Source organism: Kogia breviceps, chromosome 11, assembly GCF_026419965.1.
Source record: "Kogia breviceps isolate mKogBre1 chromosome 11, mKogBre1 haplotype 1, whole genome shotgun sequence".
NCBI lineage: Eukaryota > Metazoa > Chordata > Mammalia > Artiodactyla > Physeteridae > Kogia > Kogia breviceps.
The window spans coordinates 23,448,366-23,468,870 of NC_081320.1; the positions used below are offsets into that span (position 1 = coordinate 23,448,366).

Genomic DNA, 20,505 nt, shown 5'->3' on the forward strand with positions numbered 1-20,505 from the left:
TTGAGTATCTCTTTATATTTTTTGTAATAAAATATCAAAAAGAAAATTTCAATGAAGCTAATCAGCATGACATACTTGATTATCAGCAGCAGTTTTCAGTTCTCTGATAATTATGCCTTGGTTCAGAGGTCATGAAATTGTTTAAACAAAAGTTATGGACAACTAAACCTCGAGAGAATATGTTTTCTAGTCAATGGAAACAGAATTTAATTATATTGCCTCTTGGTTGATATGGTTCTATAATTAGCCAGATTTTTAAGAGGAATAGTCTGCCCTAGGGCTTATGGGAATGGAGAAACTATCCTTTATTTGGAATTGATTAAATGTCAGATTCTGTGTTAATGGCTTTGTGTACATTCCCTTCTTTCACACACACAGTGATAGAATTTGGCGAGCGGCTCACTATTTTGTAAGTGAGGAATCTGTGGCTCAGAAATTTTAAGCTATTGCAAAAAAAAAAAAAAAGACCTATGCATAAAGTCTTACTTACTCTAAGGTTCACCTTGTACCTCTCCTGTCATACAACTCATCACTTTCCCCATCATATGCCACCAAAGGCCAAAAAGAAATCTGAGTACTCTGCGGTCATGGCACAGGTCTTTCTAAAGAGATGAAAACCTGTTCAAAAATCACTAATCCGAGAATAAATATATGGGGAAATGAACTGGGGACATGACTGGAATCAACTGAAACTGTGAGAGGCCAGCAGGGCAGATATGTGTGTCTGTATGTGCCTTAAAGAATAATGTTCTCTATGAGAAAAAATGCTTTATTGCCCCAAACTTTAATCCAATTAATATCTGGGAATATATTTCAAGACCACTTGTATATATGTGTACGTACATAATGTTAGCACTGTATATTATTTGTGTTATGTTCTCTCTTCTATTCATGGGAATATGTTGCCTTTAAAGTTTAGCCTTTCTTGTTAATTTTGTACATGGATGAAGGTTCATGCATTAAGATAAGTTCAAGGATTTCTTTCTCCAATACCATTGATATGAATTCCTATTACTTAATTTCTTTTTGATAGACTTTCAGATGACAGTCCAAGATAGTTCTGCCAATGGAAATCACAGGACTACCAAATATGGAAATGACTTTGGAACACTTACAGTGTGTTTTCATGGTCTGCATCAGAATTCTACAGAAGACTTTTGGCTGAATTGGCAGTGAAATGAGAATGGAAAGTTAGTGTATCAGTTACTTTTCAGTGTGGTATTTTTTCTTTTCTACTATGTATTAGAAATTATGTAAAAATCAGGAGAAGACAAATGGTTAAGAAAACATATAATCTGTCATGTTAAAAACATTTGGCACTTACCTAGACTCACAGGTAACCTGAGAGCTGGCTTGTGAGAGCTAACCTTGTTCCATTTCCCTCACTGAATTGATGAAAAGCTTTGAGGCTCAAAGAAGGAAGTGACGCTGCCAGAAGCATACCATGAATCAGTGATGAAAGGGAGACTCCTTGGCTTCTGTAGAGCCATGCCTCTGTGCACAAGGTATTAAAGAAGCATTAATTAAACGCCCCTTTACCTAACAACGTGGAGCTTAATCATAGGGTTTGGGCTTCTTGTCTCTTTTCTTTTGCTTTCTCTTTTACATCCAGGGCGACTTAGTTTTTAGTTGCTCTCTTGAACTGGATTTACAAGACATTTATTTTCACTAGCCCTTATTTTTTTGGATTGTAGGCTGAATTTTTTAGACGTTGGGGAAGGATACTGAACTTCCAAAAGTTAACAGATTATTGGCAAAGAAATAAAAATAATTATAATGCCAATTTCCCTGGCTATTCCCTGTGTACTTTAGGGGTAAAGTATTTATAAAGTGATTTCAAAATGTGCAAATATTACCTGTGGGACATAACCTACTGGTTAAGAGCACTAACTCTGAAATTAATTTGCCAGGATCTTTTTTCCCCAGTTCCACCACCTATTAGTGGTGGGACTTCAGGAGTGGTACTTCTTTGTGTTTCACTTCCTCTTTGAAAAACAAGGGCTTAATAATCTCACCCATTTTACAGAGTTGTGGCGTGGAGTTAATACATATAGAGTGGTTAGGAATGCATGCCACTCTTAAGCCTTTTAAAATCAAATCTTACTATTGTTGTTACTAATATTTTGTTAGCTGTCCTTGAAAAAGTTTGCCAGCAGTACTCACTTGCTTTTCTTTTTGTTGTATATTCTCTACATCACACTTAAGCGTTCTACCAAACCCTAAGAGGCTCTTTTCAGATATTTTACACCTCTTTACTTGTTTGTCGCAGCAAAAGCAAAAGGAGTGTGGCTCCCCTTGATCGAACAAACCAGAACTTTGGTTTTCTCCCATTCATACACATTGGTGAACAGATGTGAAAAAACGACTCCATGGGGCTTTCAGTCCGGAGCCAAACATCCAGGCTCTGGTAGTTTCAATCCACAAGCATTTATTTACAATTCTGAAAACTTCCACATAATTACAAATGGGACAATAGTAGTAAATTACTATTTGGATAAAGAAAAGATACAAGTCAGCACAACATAGTTTACAAACTTTCAATTAGGCACATTCAATTTGGTGCTAAATCAAAAAATATTCTCTTGCAATTTATGAAAAATATCCAATAGGCATGTAATGGCCAAAAAGTACAAATGATACAAATATCTATAGACATGACAATGTACAAATTGTGACATAAATCTATGAGAAACCAGAAAATCTGTGTTGGTCTTATAGTTCCAGCTTGCTAGAAGATACAGGCTTTGGGTGGGAACACAAAAAATCCAGACCTGGCTGTAACAGGGTTTCCAGAAAGTATGGGAACTAGCAAAGAGTAGGCCTCTGGATGGGAGTGGGTCCAACATGAGATAAAACAATGCCTTAATGGGTATGTAGCATGCTGGGATGGAAAATATAGAAGCAATGGCTATTTGCAGAATCAGACAGCTAAGTATTTGACACTAACAAAATCTACCAGTATCTGATAGAGCCTCAGGAACCATGCAAGGGTTTGAGGGATTCCAGTATTTAGTTAAATCAAAATGTGACAATGGGAAGAATTAAGGACAGCCTCAGGGGTAGATGAACCGGGTATGTTACACCAAGACATGTCTCAGTTAACCTGATGGGTTCAAAATGCAGGAAGTGGGTATATGGGACAAGACAATACCATAACTATAAGAATAAAGGTTTAGGTCAGGGTAGAACTTGATGTTCCTTAGTGTTGAAATAGAGCTCTTTAGTTTCTTCCTCCTACATGTAAGATTCTTTTAGAGGTTAAGATGATGCTAAAGTTAAACGGCTGGAACTAGGGAGAGAAATTGGTTACATAGGCTCGGAACCAAGAAAAGCCTAATCGAATTGAATATTGGAACTGAATATTTTAACATGCAAACATTTTACTGATACCAAAATGTGTCTTACCACACTTCCCCCAATCTCACACCACCTACCCTAACGTGCAATAGCTATGGGTCCCTTGATTTCCATGGAAATATAGAGAAAAGAGACACTGATCTGGCTTGCAGCTATTTAGTAAGTTGTTAGCCTCACATCACATACTAATATCGTGTAAATAGGCCATCTGAAGTAGGAAGCTTAGAGGAAAAACCCTGAAAAAAACTTAAAAAGCTTAAGCCACATCTCTATACTACAACACCTTTCACAATTTCTTCTCAGATAAGCATCATCGCCATCAGGGAAAAATCTCATATCTCATAATAGGAAAAACAGGCCTAAAAATTAAATGTGTGTCTTTGGAGGTCCCATCTATAGGATATCTTCCTGGTGCTAGAAAAGTCCCCAGAAAGATCAGTCTTTGCACCCCTCAAAGCTTACCCCCAAGGAAAATGACTAGATCCATAGACTTCCACCCTCATACCAGCTTACCTCACATATAAATCATTAGCAACTCAGCCCTTACTCACATTATCACAGTCACAACAGTGGTTAGGGAGAAAAGCACTAACCAGGGCAACTAAAACAGAGGGAATCCAGGCCAAGTTGGGCTGATGGCACATATCAGCTCCTTACTCTTGGGTGCATAATGCGCCTCACCACAATGTCTTTTTCACAGACCCTCTGTAAAGTTTCTCCACAAAATCCAACAGGTCAGGTTAGTTCATGATGCTTCAAGATAAACAATCGTCAAGAGGAAAACATGCAATATGTCTTACAATGTTGCAGTCCTTAAAAATATGACAAGGAAATAACCCTGTAGACAAAACCAGAGAATTTTTAAAAATCTGTATCCTACAAACATACCAGGGAATGCTATAAATAAGGTAATATGACATAAAACAAAATGAAAAATATATGCAAGACTGTTCTCTTTAGTGTACAGAATTCATGGCAGTTGCTGCACTATCGAGCTACTTATATCTATAACTTTCTGTTCTGTTAATACAAAATGAGGCGAAAGTGTGTCAACTTGTTTCCCACAGAAAACAAAAAATCTACATGAATCTCTTTTCTCCTGTGCCCTTTCACCTTACGTGCTCCCAATTCTCCACGAATGTCTTCTTCTTTTTCTAAGTATTCTCCTCTTCATTTTGCTTGGCCTTGCACCCAAGCATGCAAGACAGAGAATCCTAGAGGTCCGAGATTCAAGAGTGGCTGTTTGCAAGGAGGAGGAGATTACAGTAACTGCCACACTGTATATACTTCTGTGTAAAGAAAAAGGGACAGTATTCAGAATGTCTCTCACACATAAAAGAGCTGGATGGCAGGATACCTGTGTGGCCCAAGGAACTAGAAGTAGTAAATTATGGGCAAAAGCATAGTTACCAAAGGCTGGAAGAGGAAAGGTTTGCAACCAGCTCTGTCTCCTAGCTCTCTGGTATTTGCTTCCAACGGGCAGAGTCTATTTTGTGAAGCATCAAGCACTGAAAAGAAGACTCCTGCCGCTGAAAGTTGACAAGAATTAACATCCATGAGGGTAAGAATGCAAGAGCTAGGCTTGTCCTAGAAACAATGCGCATAATGATAAAAAAGAAAGCAGAAGAGAAATTTAAGTCACAAGTCCCACCTGGCCCAGCCTAGCCCAGCCCAAGGAAGGCAGGAGTCAAGGAGATGAAACTAAAAGATAAGAGCCTTGGACCACAACATTCTCCACAAGGTACACTCAACAAACTTCACCCTGCTCTTTAACCAAGTGACAAAAAGAGCTTCTTAATCCCTATTTTTGCTCCTTAAAAACTGCTATAAGTTCACTAATTAGACAGATATGATTTCAGAACAACTGTAATAGTTCAAACTAGATGGCTCTTTCCTTCCTAAGGATATTAATTAAATAAGATATATATATAGCTCTAAGTATATGACACATAAAATATAATGCTCTGTAGAATATAAGTAACTGTTAGTTAATTATATTAATGGACATCTGTAAGAAATGTTACAATGATTTTCCTAATGTTAAGAGCCTGGGGGAGGTAAATTTGTCTTCTAGGATTTCCTCCCCGGAGCTCAGAAATTTAGGTGTTGTTATAGCTCTCCTACACTCTCTTCACCCAATCCCGCCTTCCTGTTCGGGATCGGACCTCCCTATTAGCTATCTCATACCTTTAAGCTGCCTGCTTTGTGACATCACTCTCCTACCAAACCTTCTACCACTTGGTAGAGTCTTGGGGTTTCCATGAAGTTGTTTGTAAATAAATTTGGATCATCACAAGTGACCAGTGACCAGTAAACAGTGACCTCTGTACTGGACACATGCGCCGTTCAGCTGCAGCCACTCAGACATCCTCTAGTGTTGTCTCCTCATCCCTTGTATCTGCAGTTGATGTTTACTCTTCTTCTCTGACCATGTCAGGTAAGAAAAGAAACTTTTAAAAGTTTTTCATTAGATTTATTTTGCCCCTAAATTTAGTAGTAGATTCAAAATAGCATGGAATAATGAGGGAGAGTATTGAACTAGAAGTCTGGAGACCTAAGTTCAGTTTTGACTTTGGCATTTACTATCTGTGTGACTTTGGACAAATCATTGACTGTCTCACAAAGCGTGTTTTTTTCCTTATCTGTTACGTTAGAGAATAAGCAGTCAGGGAACAAAGTCAAGGCAGAAGAGAAGCCAACAATTCCCAAGGCAAAGCGAAAGAAACACCAAACTGAGCTTATCCAAGAGAGCTTTAAAAAGCCTCGAACCTCCCTAGGCATGCGCATGCTGGTGTCTGTGATGCTTTTTCATGCACTGGGGAAGAAGAATGATAAGAAAACTGGGCTCTCTTCCTGTCAGATCTTGGGAAATTCAATCAACCCTAAAGACCCCCAGCCACCCCCAGCAATCCAGACATGGCGGCATACCCCACATGAGGGTAAGAGTCCTGAGAAAACTCAAGGCCAAGCCCAGAAACCAGACAGCAGTGCTGAAAAAGTGTCTATCTCCATCCCAGTATGAGCTGCCTCCTCCTGGGAAGGTTAACTTGATACCTCTGCCTTTTTCTGCCTGGGACAAGCCTCAAGCTCGACGTGTTCCTTGGAGGCCACAGTCTCTGGCCTCACACCGGTCTGCTGGGGCTGACCGTGCCCAGCCTGCTTCTACTAACTCGGTTCAACCTGCTGCAGTCAGTTCACCCCAGCCAGCTCCTGCCTCTTTGCCAGGCAGGTCCTGCCAAACCAGCTCAGCCAACTGTGACCAACCCAACCCAACCGGGTTGGACCGACCATACTCAGCCTAGTGTCCGTCAGTCTGCTGCTCCGAGGCCTGCACCGTACAAACTTCATCTTGCGCTTCTCTCCAGCGGGAGCCTGTTCCCCCTGCTGTGACTAAGCGCCAGTCCCCACCCAAGCTCCAAACCCCATTTCTACTCCAAGCCTTCAGCAAGCGACGAATTCCATGGAGGGAACCCAATGTTCCTGAGCCAGTATGTCAAAGCCCATCGAACAAGAGCAGAGGCCAGGGCGGGAGGCCATGAAGAGGCGGGCTCAACAAGAACGTGAGAATGCTGCCAAATACACCTCTCTGGGGAAACTGCAGTTTTTCATTGAGAGGGAAAAAGAAATGGAAATTGCTGACTACTACGGATATGTAAAGTAAGAGCTGCTAGGATTGTTGGTGCCAACTTGGGTACCAGCTGTTTTTCCATATATAGATAAGATAGGTATAAATTTCTCTATTTATTTTGATACATTTTAAAACAATAAAACTGAATAAATGTATTAGAATTAATAGATGAGTAATAAACCTTTTGAAATTTGAGATGCTGCTGTGGCGTGGCGTTTTTTGTTTTGTTTTTTGTTTTTTGGTTTTTTTTGATGGGGTTGGAATCAAAGTCTGCATGAGAAAGGAAGGACTGAAAGTTGGATGGCAGAAAGAAGGAAAGGGGAGGAAAGGGGTAAAAACTGAGGAAAGAGGAAGGGACTTGGCCCAGGGCTAGGAAGGCCAAAAGAGATTTATGGATTTATGAAAGGAAGCAGAAGTGAGGATGAAATGGCAGAAGTAAAAAGCAGGGTCAGAGGTCAGGGTTGAAAGAACAACATTTGAGTAGAGTTGAAGATGACAGAAGATGAGTCTAGGATTACTAGGAGAAATAGAAAAAGTCTCTTGGGGAGGTTGGCATTAAGTCTCACAACCACCAGATAGGTATTTAAGAGAACAAGAGGTTCAGGACACATCTCTGAAAGGTTTGAGTTGCCTTATGCAGGTGTGATTATAGTGGGGGAATAGGGAAATCTGCCAGAGAAGTGGCTAGGGCTCAGAGTTATCCTAGGGGCAGCTGATGACAGGGGCAGAGCCAAGGGAACTGCTGCATCAGGAGGCCCACCAGTAAGGCCTGGTATGTAAATCACCATGTACTCAACACCTAAGCACCAGGGCAGCCAATGCACTATTCAGTTCAGGAGGCCCACCAATAGGGCCTGGTATGTAAATCACCATGTACTCAACACCTAAGCACCAGGGCAGCCAATGCACTATTCAGTTAATCCTGGCAACAACAGGCAAGGTCAGTATTCCTGTGCCACTTCATTTAGAGAGGTGCAGCAAAGGGCTGAGGTCACATCGCATGTGGAGGTACAAGGCCTCAATTGGAGGCCCAAATGCCTCCAAAGTCCTCAGTATTTGCAAGTGCCCGCAGGAGGCCAACCTGGCTTTCAGAGCACAGCATCCTGACGTTACTGGTGGACGAGATCAAACTTCTGAACGGGCCTAAATATTAACTTGAGGGGCTTCCTCCATTGACCAGGGCGCATGCCGCCTTCTGTAAACATCACTATCAATTGAAACGCATGAGAAAAATCCGATGGAAGTGCCCACTCTCACGGGTGAGAGCGGTGGGGCACGCACACTGGGCAGCCGCTCCAACAGCCACAGGACGCAGGCGCCCAGCGGTTCAGGGGCTCCCTGGGAGGCCTCGTGGGGCAGCTCGAGGGAGGGAGGATGGGAGAGAGCGGCAGGGGTGGGCGTCAAAAGGAATGCAGTGGGGAGAAGGGAGAGATGGAGACAGTGGAGAGTGACTATGGGAAAACTGGCAATTTTCAGTTTCAAAATTGTTTTTTAGAGATGTCATTCACATGCCATAAAGTTCACCTTCTGAAACTGCAAATTCAGTGTCATTTCGTACATTCACAAGCCTATGCAACCATCACCGTCATCTAACCCATTACGTTCTCATCATCCCAAAAAGAAGCCCCCGTAACCATCAGCAGGCCCTCTTCATCCCCTCCTCCTTCAGTCCCTGCAACGATTAATTTCCTTTCTGTAGCTATGGTTTTGCCTTTTCTGGACATTTCATGAAATAATACAAATGTGACCACTGTGTCTGGCTTCTTTCACTTAGCATAATGTTTTGAAGTTCGTCCATGTCGGAGCATGTGTCAGTACTTCATTCCTTTTTATGACTGTATAATATTTCACATATACACCCCATTTTAAAAATCCATTTATCCACTGATGGGCATCTGGGTTTTTTTCACTAATAATCTCCATTTATTGAGAGTTTATTCTGTGCCAGGCAGCACCAGGCTAAGTTACTGACCTTATTTCACAGATAAAGAGGCTTGGAGAGTGTGATGAGTTTGCCTAAGATTAAGAGCTAGCAACCTGGGGAACTGGGGTTTGAACTCAGGCAAACTTCAGAGGTAATAGATTCACGTGACAGAACATTAGAAAAGGTACAGAAGGGAATTCAATGAAAAGTCACCCTTTTCCCCACGTTCCCCAGCCACACATTTCCCTCCTCAGAGACATCTGCTTTTGCCGTGCTGTGGATGCTTCCAGAGAAATATTTATTCCCCAACATGTATGTATCACAATTTATTGACTAATCTGTCCCACTGATTTGAAATGTCACTTTTATGGTATAATAGATTCTTATACCTATTTATATTAATCTTTTCAGAGCTGTCCTGACTCTTTTTTGCCTTTTATGTTTGCCATTTCTCTAAAATTCTTTTTATCTTCTTTTTGATTTAAAAATTTTTTTCCTTTTCTTGTTTCTCTTAAGGCATTATCCATTATGTTCATTCACTCGTATTATTTAATTTAATTTTATTTATTTATTTATTTATTTATTTATTTTTGGCGGTGTCGGGTATTAGGTGCAGTAGGCAGGCTGTTCGTTGCAGTGCGTGGGCTCTTTCTTGCGGCTAGTGGGCTCTCTAGTTGTGGCGCATGGGCTCCAGAGCACATGGGCTCAGTAGTTGCGGCATGCGGGCTTAGTTGCTCTGCAGCATGTAGGATCTCAGTTCCCCAACCAGGGATCGAACCTGCATTCCCTGCATTGGAAGGTGGATTTTTAACCGCTGGATAACCAGGGAAGTACCCACTCTTGTATTATTTTAAATTTAGTCTTCATTTTTGAAATTTTTTTCTTTTATTTTGAATTCTGTCCTGAGTTCTATCATCTTACCTAATTCTAATTTATCCTGCACTTTCATCTCTTTTTTATTATGGTAAAATATACATAAAATGAAATTTATTATTTCAACCATTTTCAAGTACACAATTCAGTGACACTAAATACATTCACAATGCTGTGCAACCATCACCACTATCCAAATTCAAAATAATGATGCCAAAAGATTGAGCAGGACCTCAGAAAGATGGAGGCAGGCGCATAGTCTCTGAATCTCTCCAAACCCTTACATGGAAGAAGATCAACTAAAACCAAACACCCATAGGTGGCATTTATCACCATTTACCATTTCCAGAACTTTTTCACCATCCCAAACAGAGACTCTATCGCCACTAAACAATAACTTCCCATTCCCTCCTCGATCCATGTTCTTTCATCTTTCGCGTTGTTTTTCCTAACGTCTTTTAGCCCACTGTGAAATAACAGGTTACAGTTTTGATCTGTTTTGTGGACCTGTCTTTTCCAACTTGATTTTATTGTCTGAAGAGATGCTATTCTGCTCTTTATTCTCTTTTTTCTTTCACTATGTCTGTACGGGATTTGATCCCAATCCTTTTCTGTTATTGATTTTTGGACGAAAAAAGTTTTAAAGCACTTTGAAAAGGAGGTGCGAGGCCATGTGGAAACACGTTCTTCATGGCTGTTCCATCAATGCTTCACTTATACTGTTTTGGAATGACTGTTTTCCAGGAGGCACAAACCAGTGGGCTTTATGATTGGACAGAGTGCACAGAAAGGACCCCACGAAAGCTGATCACCTTAGCAAAAATGATTTAGTTATGATTTCACCCAAGATTGGTCACCAATCAGCCTGGGAAACTCAATGAACCAGAAACAAGGTATAATGCCATCTTTCCTTCTCTCTGCCTCAGCTCTCAAGGATGGGTCACCTACATGTTAGCAGTAATTACTATTTGGTTTCTGTTCATAATTACTATCAGAAGACACAGCACTTATGGGCCCAGTTACACAGCCCAGCTACGCACCATTCTTCTTCATTTTGGCTTCCTGTCCACCAGCAGGAACCTGATTTAGTTTTGTTCTCCCTTCACCACAGCCCAGTAATTTTTGTGAATGACCCTCAGTCTCATCAGAATCTGTAGTTCTCACTCTGCCCCAACATCCCACCCCATCATTTGCTCCCTGAAGTGTACTCTAGAAATTTAGGTAAACTGGATATTTTACCACTGTTCACTATCTCTTATGAAACCAGAAGAAAAGCAGCTTTCTTATGGAATGATGGAGAACTTGTAAAGATAAAACACCAGTTTGCAGGAGAAAGGGAAGAAGAGAATGATGGAAATAGTTTCTGGAAAACTATTTTTACATTATGTTTTGTTTGTTCCTGGTAAATAAATTGAAATCTTCTAAACATTAAAATACAATCTAAACCACTAAATTCAATAATACAGGAATATAACTTAAAGAAAAATTTCTTTGGCTGCGCAGCATGTGGGATCTTACCTCCCCAACGAGGGATTGAACCGACGCCTGCTGCTCTGGAAGCACGGAGTCTGAACCATTGGACCCCCAGGGGAGTCCCAGGAATAAAACTTTTAAAGGAGAAGTTATAAACCCCTTGGTTATATGAACTGGAGATTTTTAGTAAGAAGTCATGTACTTTAAATGACTTGGAGCTTTAAAGAAAGGAAGGAAGGAAGGAAGGAAGAAAAAGGGACTTCCTTGGTGGTGCAGTGGATATAATATCAAAAATAAATAAGTTAATTAAATAAAGTTAAAAAAGAAAAATGCTGAAATCCACTGACTAATTATTCAGCCTGTTATATCTCACTGTTTCCAGATACAACCCTTTATAAACTTTTGGTAAAATGCTATCTTATGTCAGAACAAATGAATTACAAACTTTTCTCTTTTTCCAAAATTTGATAAATTCCCCTATACTTCTACCTTCAAATTTTATAAAAAGGGGAAAGTAGTGACAACCCTTATACTTAATTCAATTGCATCATCGGGCCACATGTCTTCTACATCAATCAAATATCTACAAAACAACAAAATTCGAGTCATCTGTAAATAAAAAGAAAAGAAAATCAAGTTGTTGCAAGAAAGGTCCAGTTTCACTTTCAAAACATAGACATAAAAATCCTAAGGAAATATCAGCATATCTAATCATTAATTATTAAAGAATGATGTATACTGTGACTACAAAAAGGCTTTATTCAAGGATGCAAGGATAACGCAACTTTAGAAAATCTATTAATATAATTATTTACATTAATACAACAATTTAATTAATAAATGAAAGAGAATAAAATACAGGACCAAACTGGCAGATGTTAAAAAGCTATCTGATAACATACCACAGTCAGTTTTGGTCAAAATGCTTTGTACACTCAAAACAGGAGACTTAATATGACAGAGTATTCATCAAGAACCAACAAATAACAAAAGACAAATTAGGATAAATATTAACATCATATGTAAAAAACCCTATCTAACCAACCATAGGAGCCAGAAGCTTAGGAATCACCATCACTGACAGCTATTTCTCCCTCACCCTCATCCTCAACCCACGACCAGGGCTAATAATGATACTGCCTACATACCTCTAGAATCTGTCCACATCTTTCCACCAAAATGAGCACCATACCCTGGTCCAAGCCACCATTATGCCCAATTTCTACAAAAGTCTCCTAACTTGTTTCCTCGCTTCCACTCTTTCTCGCTGCAGTGTATTCTCCACTTGGTAGCAAAACGATAGGTTAAAAATGCAATTAGGTATGTTCCACACACTCACGTTCAACAAAAAAAGTTCAATGGTTTTCTATTCCTCTTAAAGTCTGAAACCTTAAACATAAGCCTGCACGATTGAGCTCCTACCCACACTTGCAGCTCCATTATAATGACATGCTCCCCCAACAGCCCAACCTTCATGGCCGGTTCCTCCAACACAACATATGCTTTCCTCTTAAAGGGTCTTTTGCTATTCCTTATGCTCAGAAATCTCCCCAACGTCCCTATCTGGTTAATACCTACTCATCTTTCAGATTATCAGCTGAAACATCCCTAAATAAACCTTCTCTAATCTCCATGATGAGATCAAATCCTCCCTAAAATATGCGCTCATTGTACCATGTCCCTCTCCTAGGCACTTGTCAGAGTTGTAATTCTACATGCAGAGTATGATTCTTGAATATCTATTCCCTCTCTGGACTGTTAGAATTCACAAAGGGCAGGTCAAGTGTCTTCACTCACAAAATTTCAGAAGTCTTCTTGCTAGCACCCAGCACAGTGCTTAAACATAATAACAGATGCTCAATAAGTATTTCCTGCATGAACAAACATAAATTGGTACAGTGTAGCAACGTCCACAAAAAGCATAAGGGCATAAACTCTTTGATGCAGAAGTCCCATTCTGAGTGAAGTTAACTGAGACAAAGCCTATGTATACAAAGATGTTCACACAGGAATGTTCATTACTTTGATGTTTTATAATATCAAAAATTTCTGACTTTTATATGTTCATCAGTAAGCAAAAGAACAATGAAGCCTTAAAAAAAAATAAACAAATGGGACCTAATGAAACTTAAAAGCTTTTGCACAGCAAAGGAAACTATAAACAAGACAAAAAGACAACCCTCAGAATGGGAGAAGATATTTGCAAACAAATCAACAGACAAAGGATTAATCTCCAAAATATATAAATAGGCGATACAGCTCACTATTAGAAAAACAAACACCCCAATCAAAAAATGGGCAGAAGACCTAAATAGACATTTCTCCAAAGAAGACATACAGATGGCCAAGAGGCAATGAAAAGCTGCTCAACATCACTAATTATTAAAGAAATGCAAATCAAAACTACAATGAGGTATCACCTCACACCAGTTAGAATGGGCATCATCAGAAAATTACAAACAAATGCTGGAGAGGGTGTGAGGAAAGGGAACTCTCTTGCACTGCTGGTGGGAATGTAAACTGATACAGCCACTATGGAGAACAGTATGGAGGTTCCTTAAAAACTAAAAACAATTACCATATGACCCAGCAATCCCACTACTGGGTATATACCCAGAGAAAACCATGATTCAAAAAGACATATGCACCCCAATGTTCATTGCAGCACTATTCACAATAGCTAGGTCATGGAAGCAACCTAAATGCCCACTGACAGATGAATGGACAAAGAAGATGTGGTACGTATGTACAATGGAATACTACTCAGCGATAATAAGGAACGAAATTGGGTCATTTGTAGAGACGTAGATGGACCTAGAGACTATCATACAGAGTGAAGTAAGTCAGAAAGGGAAAAACAAATACTGTATATTAATGCATATATGTGGAATCTAGAAAAATGGTACAGATGAACCAGTTTGCAAGGCAGAAATAGAGACACAGATGTAGAGAACAAACGTATGGACACCAAGGGGGGAAAGCGGGGCAGGGCGGGGGTCGGTGGTAGTGAGATGAATTGGGAGATTGGGATTGACATATGTACACTAATATGTATAAAATAGATAACTAATAAGAACCTGCTGTATAAAAAATAAATAAATTTTTTAAATTCAAAAATAAATAAATAAAAATAATAAATTAATTAATTTTTAAAAAAAGAATGAGGTGGAAGACTGTCAAAACAGCACACAGATCACACACTCAAGCCCCGGAAGATGGGGAACTGCCTTAAGTCCCCCACTTCGGATGACATCTTCCTGCCTCAGAAGTCTCAGTCTGACTGGGCTAGCTTTGGCAAGGGGACAGAGCTGGATCAGGAGCCACTGCTGCCATATCTGGATCAAGTTCCAGTTCTGGTCTATCATCCAACACCTAGCCAGACTCGCCTAGCAACGCAGCTGAGAGGAACAAATTAGGATAGCTCAAAGAATAGGCCTCATACAGCATCAGCCTGAAGGAGTTTATGACCCTGGAAGAAATGGATCAGAAAAAAGGATCCAGGGGACTTCCCTGGTGGTGCAGTGGCTAAAGACTCCGCACTCCCAATGCAGGGGGCCTGGGTTCATTCCCTGGTCAGGGAACTAGATCCCACATGCATGCCGCAACTATGAGTTTGCATGTCACAACTAAGGAGCCCAACGGTTGCAACTAAGACCCAGCGCAACCAAAAAAAATAAATGAATAAATAAAATAAAATATTTTTAAAAAGATCCAGGAGTGTATGATGGACTTTGTTTATGCGAACCCAGTTTGATTTCTGCTGTGTATGCAGATCACCTGGGCTGTACAGATGACTGGCTGATGAGATCCTTCATGTGCCCCTCCTGCATGGAGACAGTTGATGCAGCACTGCTTTTGTCCTATGAGACTAACTGAGCCAGTGTCTCTCACCTGACTTCAAATGAACCATCATTTCTGGTGGTTTTGATCTTTTGTCGTTGAGCCCAAAGAGCTAGGAATTAGGAATTAAGATCATGCATGAAAGTTTCCTAAAAATTCCTGAACGGCTGCAGATGTTGGGGAAAAGTACGTGATATTTTAGAAATTTAGGGGGAAAAGTAGGATGCTATTATTATGTAAAGACTTCACCCAGTGTTTAAAAATATAATTGTATTTAGATCTTGTTATTGCTCCAGTACATAGGAATTGTGTAAAGTGTTACAGCAGCTATATATGTTTCAATTGTGTGTCGAAGATTAGGATAAAGATAGCAGTTGTTTTTCCTAAGTGAGATAACTTTCTTCTTCCCCCTACCCAAATTCTTTTCTGAAGTTGCTGGTATTTGGGTCAAGCGTTTATTAAAAGCTACATTTTATAACACTGGCACAAAAAAAAAAGTAGTTTTAAGCTTGTTTGCATAGTTCTTTTTTAAAAAATAAACATAGAGCATTTATTTTTTACTTTATAGGAACTCCACAAGTTAAGGTCCCATTGTTCTTTTGCTGTGATTGTTGTTACTACTGATGTTGCTGTTTTCTGTCTTTGCTGGTTCTGTCTAATCTACCATTTGTCATTATTGGCATATGATCATCTCAAGGTCACAAGATGGCTGCTGTAAAACCAAGTATCATATTTTCACAAAACAAGGAGGAAGCAGAAAAAGAGTCCAAATGGTCATTTTCCTAATGCATATTTATCTTTCTTCAGAGAAAAATATCATTCTCATAAGCACAATAACAGCCCTCCCCTAATTACTCATTGGCTACAACAGATTGATATGACCATTCATAAGACAATTCATGGCAAAGAGGGATATGATAATGATTGCCTCAGCCTAACAAGGATTTATCCACTAAAGCTGAACGCTTCACTCCTCAAAAAAATCATAAAATTCTATGAGCAAGGAAGAACTACTAAGGGACTGTTAAGTAAACCATTCAGAATTGTTTGTCCAAGACCATATGATTCTTTTTTTCACGTGGAAATGGAATTCATTGCCTTCGGTCTTTTAAAATAGTGTACTATTACTGTTGGGGCTGGCTCTGTGCTTGAAAACCAGTTTATTTATAACCTCTTACAAGTGCTATATCTGTTTGCAGTTACAAAATGCAGAATTCAAAGTGATCTCCTAGCTTGTAAGCAAACTGAGATTCACTGTCCCTCTTCTATAAAAAAAAGAGTTAATGTGTCCAGAAACGAACTCTAGTAAATTGGGGTTTAACATTGCCCTTTCTTATGTGTTTCATCTAATTATTTTGGTTGTTAATATGTTGATAATTAAAAGTCAAGGTAAATTTTCAACATTAAGAATTCTGATTTATTGAGCTTCAATTCTGCCACCATGCTTATGTAAAAATGAAAGTGGCACCATGGATAAACTGAGAAAAGTTTCTCAGTTGTAACAATTTTGATTTATTCCTTCCTGTGACCTCCTTCCCTGTTGTCTTAAACCATAGCAAAAGGATACTGCATGTCTTCTTATAGTAGTGCTGAGGTTATTGAAATCATATAAAACACATCTCAGTCTCTGTTTCTTGGAAGGAAAGTCCTGCTAGTTGACAGACAATTCTAAGCAGGGACAATTAAGATAAATGTGTTTCATGTTTTGCACACAAATGCAGAATTTGTATAATCATGACTTCACAGTTGCCATCTCAAAAGAGAAGGAATTTCTCCTTTATATTTTTCTTGCAATTAATGTAAGAACACTCTGAATCTCTAAGTTTCTGCAGTGTTACAAGTAGAGATGGTCTACTAAAGATGTAGTTGTAATGTTTTACCCATTTAGCATGTGTTTATTTTTCCTTATGTACTCGAAGGTGACATATTTGTTCAGCTCAGTGATACTACAGCTGAAAAAATCATTCATTAGTGAAAGGAGAAGCAATCGCAACCTAACAACTCACAAGTGTTTCTTATTATTTTATATTGAGTTGAATATTTGACTCTTAACACTTTTCTACATACAAAACAGAAGTCTCTTGAAGGGTTCTTCGTAAGTGCATTATAGAAGAATTTAGTATGTCATAAGCACTTAAAGATTTGACATTCAACTGTCGTAGTATCCATGTTCGTTAATTTTCTTATGAGCCCCATGATGAGTTTGAGAAAAACTGAAAGAATTAGAGTATCAGGTTCTATTAAATTGTTACATGTATCTTGCTTAAGTTTTTGTTCATTAATTTATATACAACTGAATAAAGCAAATTTGAGGAAAATAAATAAATAAATAAGAATGAGGTCTCCAAATATTTTCATAGGCAGATGTCCGCCATATATTAAATTATAAACCAGAATGTCTAAACACTATACCATTAAATCACATATACAGTCAGTTCTGTATATCCAATGGTTCCATATCCTGCAAAAATGGAAGGCCGACTATACTACACCATTTTACATATGTGACTTCAGCATCCGAGGATTTTGGTATCCATGGGGAGTCCTAAAACCAATCCCCTGCAGATACCAAGGGACCATTGTATATGCTTATATCTGCATTTTTTACATCTGAAAAAATATGTGCTGAATTATTACTGGTGGTAACCTCTAAGTAGGGGGCAAAATTGCCTTCCACTTCATACATTTCTCTGACTGCATTTTTTGCATTCAGCTTACATTAGCTTACATTACCATTGTAAACAGAACAATTTAAACATGGTCTGCCTCTTGGGGTTGGCAACTCACCTGCAGATGAGGTAGCCAGTCCTGTTTAAACCATGGGTACAGTGGACACCAATAAGTCTGTCTATAAAACAGAGAATATGGAATTAAGTAAGCCAAGTAAATACACTAAAAACAAGTTATACAATATTCTGAAGAGTAGCGTTTATTAGTTACCACGACACTACAACTATCCTGAAAAGGAAAAACTCTGGGGCTTCCCTGGTGGCGCAGTGGTTGAGAGTCCGCCTGCCGATGCAGGGGACGTGGGTTCGTGCCCCGGTCCGGGAAGATCCCACATGCCGCGGAGCGGCTGGGCCCGTGAGCCATGGCCGCTGAGCCTGTGCTCCGCAACCGGAGAGGTCACAACAGTGAGAGGCCTGCGTACCGCAAAAAAAATTTAAAAATAAAAATAAAAAAGCTACAAATATATATTATTTAAAAAAAAAGAAAATACTCTGAAGTAAAGAGTGTTTTTGCAGGAATGTACTATGAAGAATTAACTACTATAAACTCAAAATTCATTGTCTCTGGGAAATTTTGCATAGCCTCCAATCAGATGCAATAGTGTGGACTGGAGAATGCCCATCAGGAACTGATGTGACTATAGAAAAAGGGAGTGGAAAAATAAAAACACGCTATCAGAAGAATAGAATTTGGTTTTGAGTGAAACAAATGGAACGCCTTCACTTTTCATGCTCAATATTAAAAAGAAAAAACGGTTTCTAAAGGGCTCTTGGGGTCCCAAAGCATCTCCATTCCTTCTCTCATTCACTGCTCCTCACACGCCACGGGTCTATGTCCTGTGGAGACCTCGGGTAAGTAGCACCGTTCTTATTTCACAATGGAAAAGTAAGGCTTGAGACATAAGCCCAAGCTGCACAGCAGGCAAACAGAAAAAAGACTAGAATGGAGTCTCAGATTTTTCCAACTATGCCACAATATTTCGTGGTCCAGCACTTAAAAAAAATTATATGAGATAGTAAATAAAAAACAACATGTAGCTGATCTCTGCAAAAGGTATGTCTGTGACTAGGTGGTGTCTGGCATTCGTCATCTCCTGCCTGGATTACTACCGCCCTACAATTCTAACAATCTCTTCTATTTCAACTGAGCCTCCACATGGAAGATGTTATCTTTCTAAAATATAAACTTGGCTGGATTGCTCTGTTGCTTAAATATCTTCACGTAGCACAGAATAAAGCCCTAGTTTTCGGCATAGCATTGAGAACTCTTTATAAACAAGCATCAGTCTGTCTCTTCAACTGAATTATAAGTTCAAACTATGACTTACAAGGACCTACATCATCCACCTCCCTCCTTTCCCCTGCCAGCCTCCCTGATCCCATTCTCTACTGCCCTGTCCTCACTCACTTTCCCCTGTCCAGCCACACTGGCCTCCTTACTCTTCCTCGAACATGCCAAGCTCAGTCGTGCCTCAGGGACTTTGCACCTACTATTCCTTCTGCTTCAGAACACACCCTCCCAACCCATCTCCTCTCCCAAATATCCAGTGGCTTGTTTCTCACTTCAAGGCTCTGCTCAATCGACAACTTAATAGAGGGGACTTCCCTGATCACCTACCACATTCCCTCACCTCTTCATCTTGTTCTGCTATTCTCCAAAGCATTTACCACACTTGACACTCCATATATTTACTACTTATTTATTTATCTCTCTCCCCCACTAGAATGTAAAGTAGTAAGGGCAAGAACTTTGTTCTGTTCCTACTTCCTAAAAGAGTGCCTTCAACTTAGAAGGTGTTATACAAATATTTGCTGAAAATGAATGTATGAATTCTTTGCCCTTTCACACTACCCTCTCGTCACACCAGAGGCTGCCCCTCCAGAGCACAAGTTCAAGCTCTGTGCCTTTTGTATCTGTTCCCAATACCTGGGCTGTCCTTTCCTCATTCTGGCCAAATCCTCTTCCTCCAAGCCCAGCTCAAATGCTGTCTCCTCAGTCAGGCCTTCCTCAATTTCTCCTCTATATTCCTGCTGCACCTGATTCGTTTATTGTAATTAACCCACTTACAGTCACTGCATGTTGACCTTCCCAGATGACTGTAAGTTGCTACTGAACAAAGACTTCTAGTCACCTCTGTATCCCCGTGCCCTAAAAACAAACCTATAAGGCTCTCGGTGTTTACTAAAACAATTTATTTTCTGAGTCTCTACCAATTCTAGGGAGTGGATAGTACAGTCTCCTCCTCATTATCAGTGTGCCTGGCATCTGTGGGAGGGCCTTAGAGCAGAGGAAGCCACCAATGGGTCAAAACTAAGGTCCTGAGACTGCAATGGCAGAGAGCATGGTGAAGTAAGCCCACTGCATGCAGAAGACCCACAGAGGAGTCAGCATATGCAATGGTATAACATGTGAACAATCAACGTTTATAAACATGTTCTCATGCAATTGTAAGGATCTTCTAGCCCACGCAGGACAGAACACACACAAAGGAGCCTGGAGGAAGTGAGTAGGCCGGCAGCTGCACCCTAACATCTTAAGAGGTAACATTTCTGTGACTACAGTTTACACAAATCAGATAATCTGCCTCCTTTGTAGACACCCTGGTTATCACAGGCAAGGCCAAGCCTCTCAAGTTTTAAAGCTAAAGTACAGGGAAGATATGTGAATAGGGCTTAAGGTA

The 20,505-nt window shown here is 39.8% G+C and overlaps 1 protein-coding gene and 1 pseudogene across 9 annotated transcripts in view; both read left to right on the forward strand.

The window, feature by feature from the left end:
* LOC131765911 (centrosome-associated protein ALMS1-like) overlaps positions 1-20,505 on the forward strand; it is a 51,362-nt gene that overhangs the window by 9,317 nt on the left and 21,540 nt on the right. For 2 of the 9 annotated variants that reach the window (XR_010835397.1, XR_010835401.1), the window contains 2 exons: positions 1,034-5,794; positions 6,012-7,180. The exons of 3 other annotated variants lie outside the window; for them this stretch is intronic. The gene's annotated coding sequence lies outside the window, so the exon portion shown is untranslated. Of the gene's footprint in view, positions 1-1,033; positions 5,795-6,011; positions 7,181-20,505 lie in introns of those variants that run through there. 4 more of the 9 variants (XR_010835398.1, XR_010835399.1, XR_010835400.1 and 1 more) reach the window with 4 other exon arrangements.
* Positions 14,471-15,131, forward strand: LOC131765906 (RING finger protein 11-like; annotated as a pseudogene).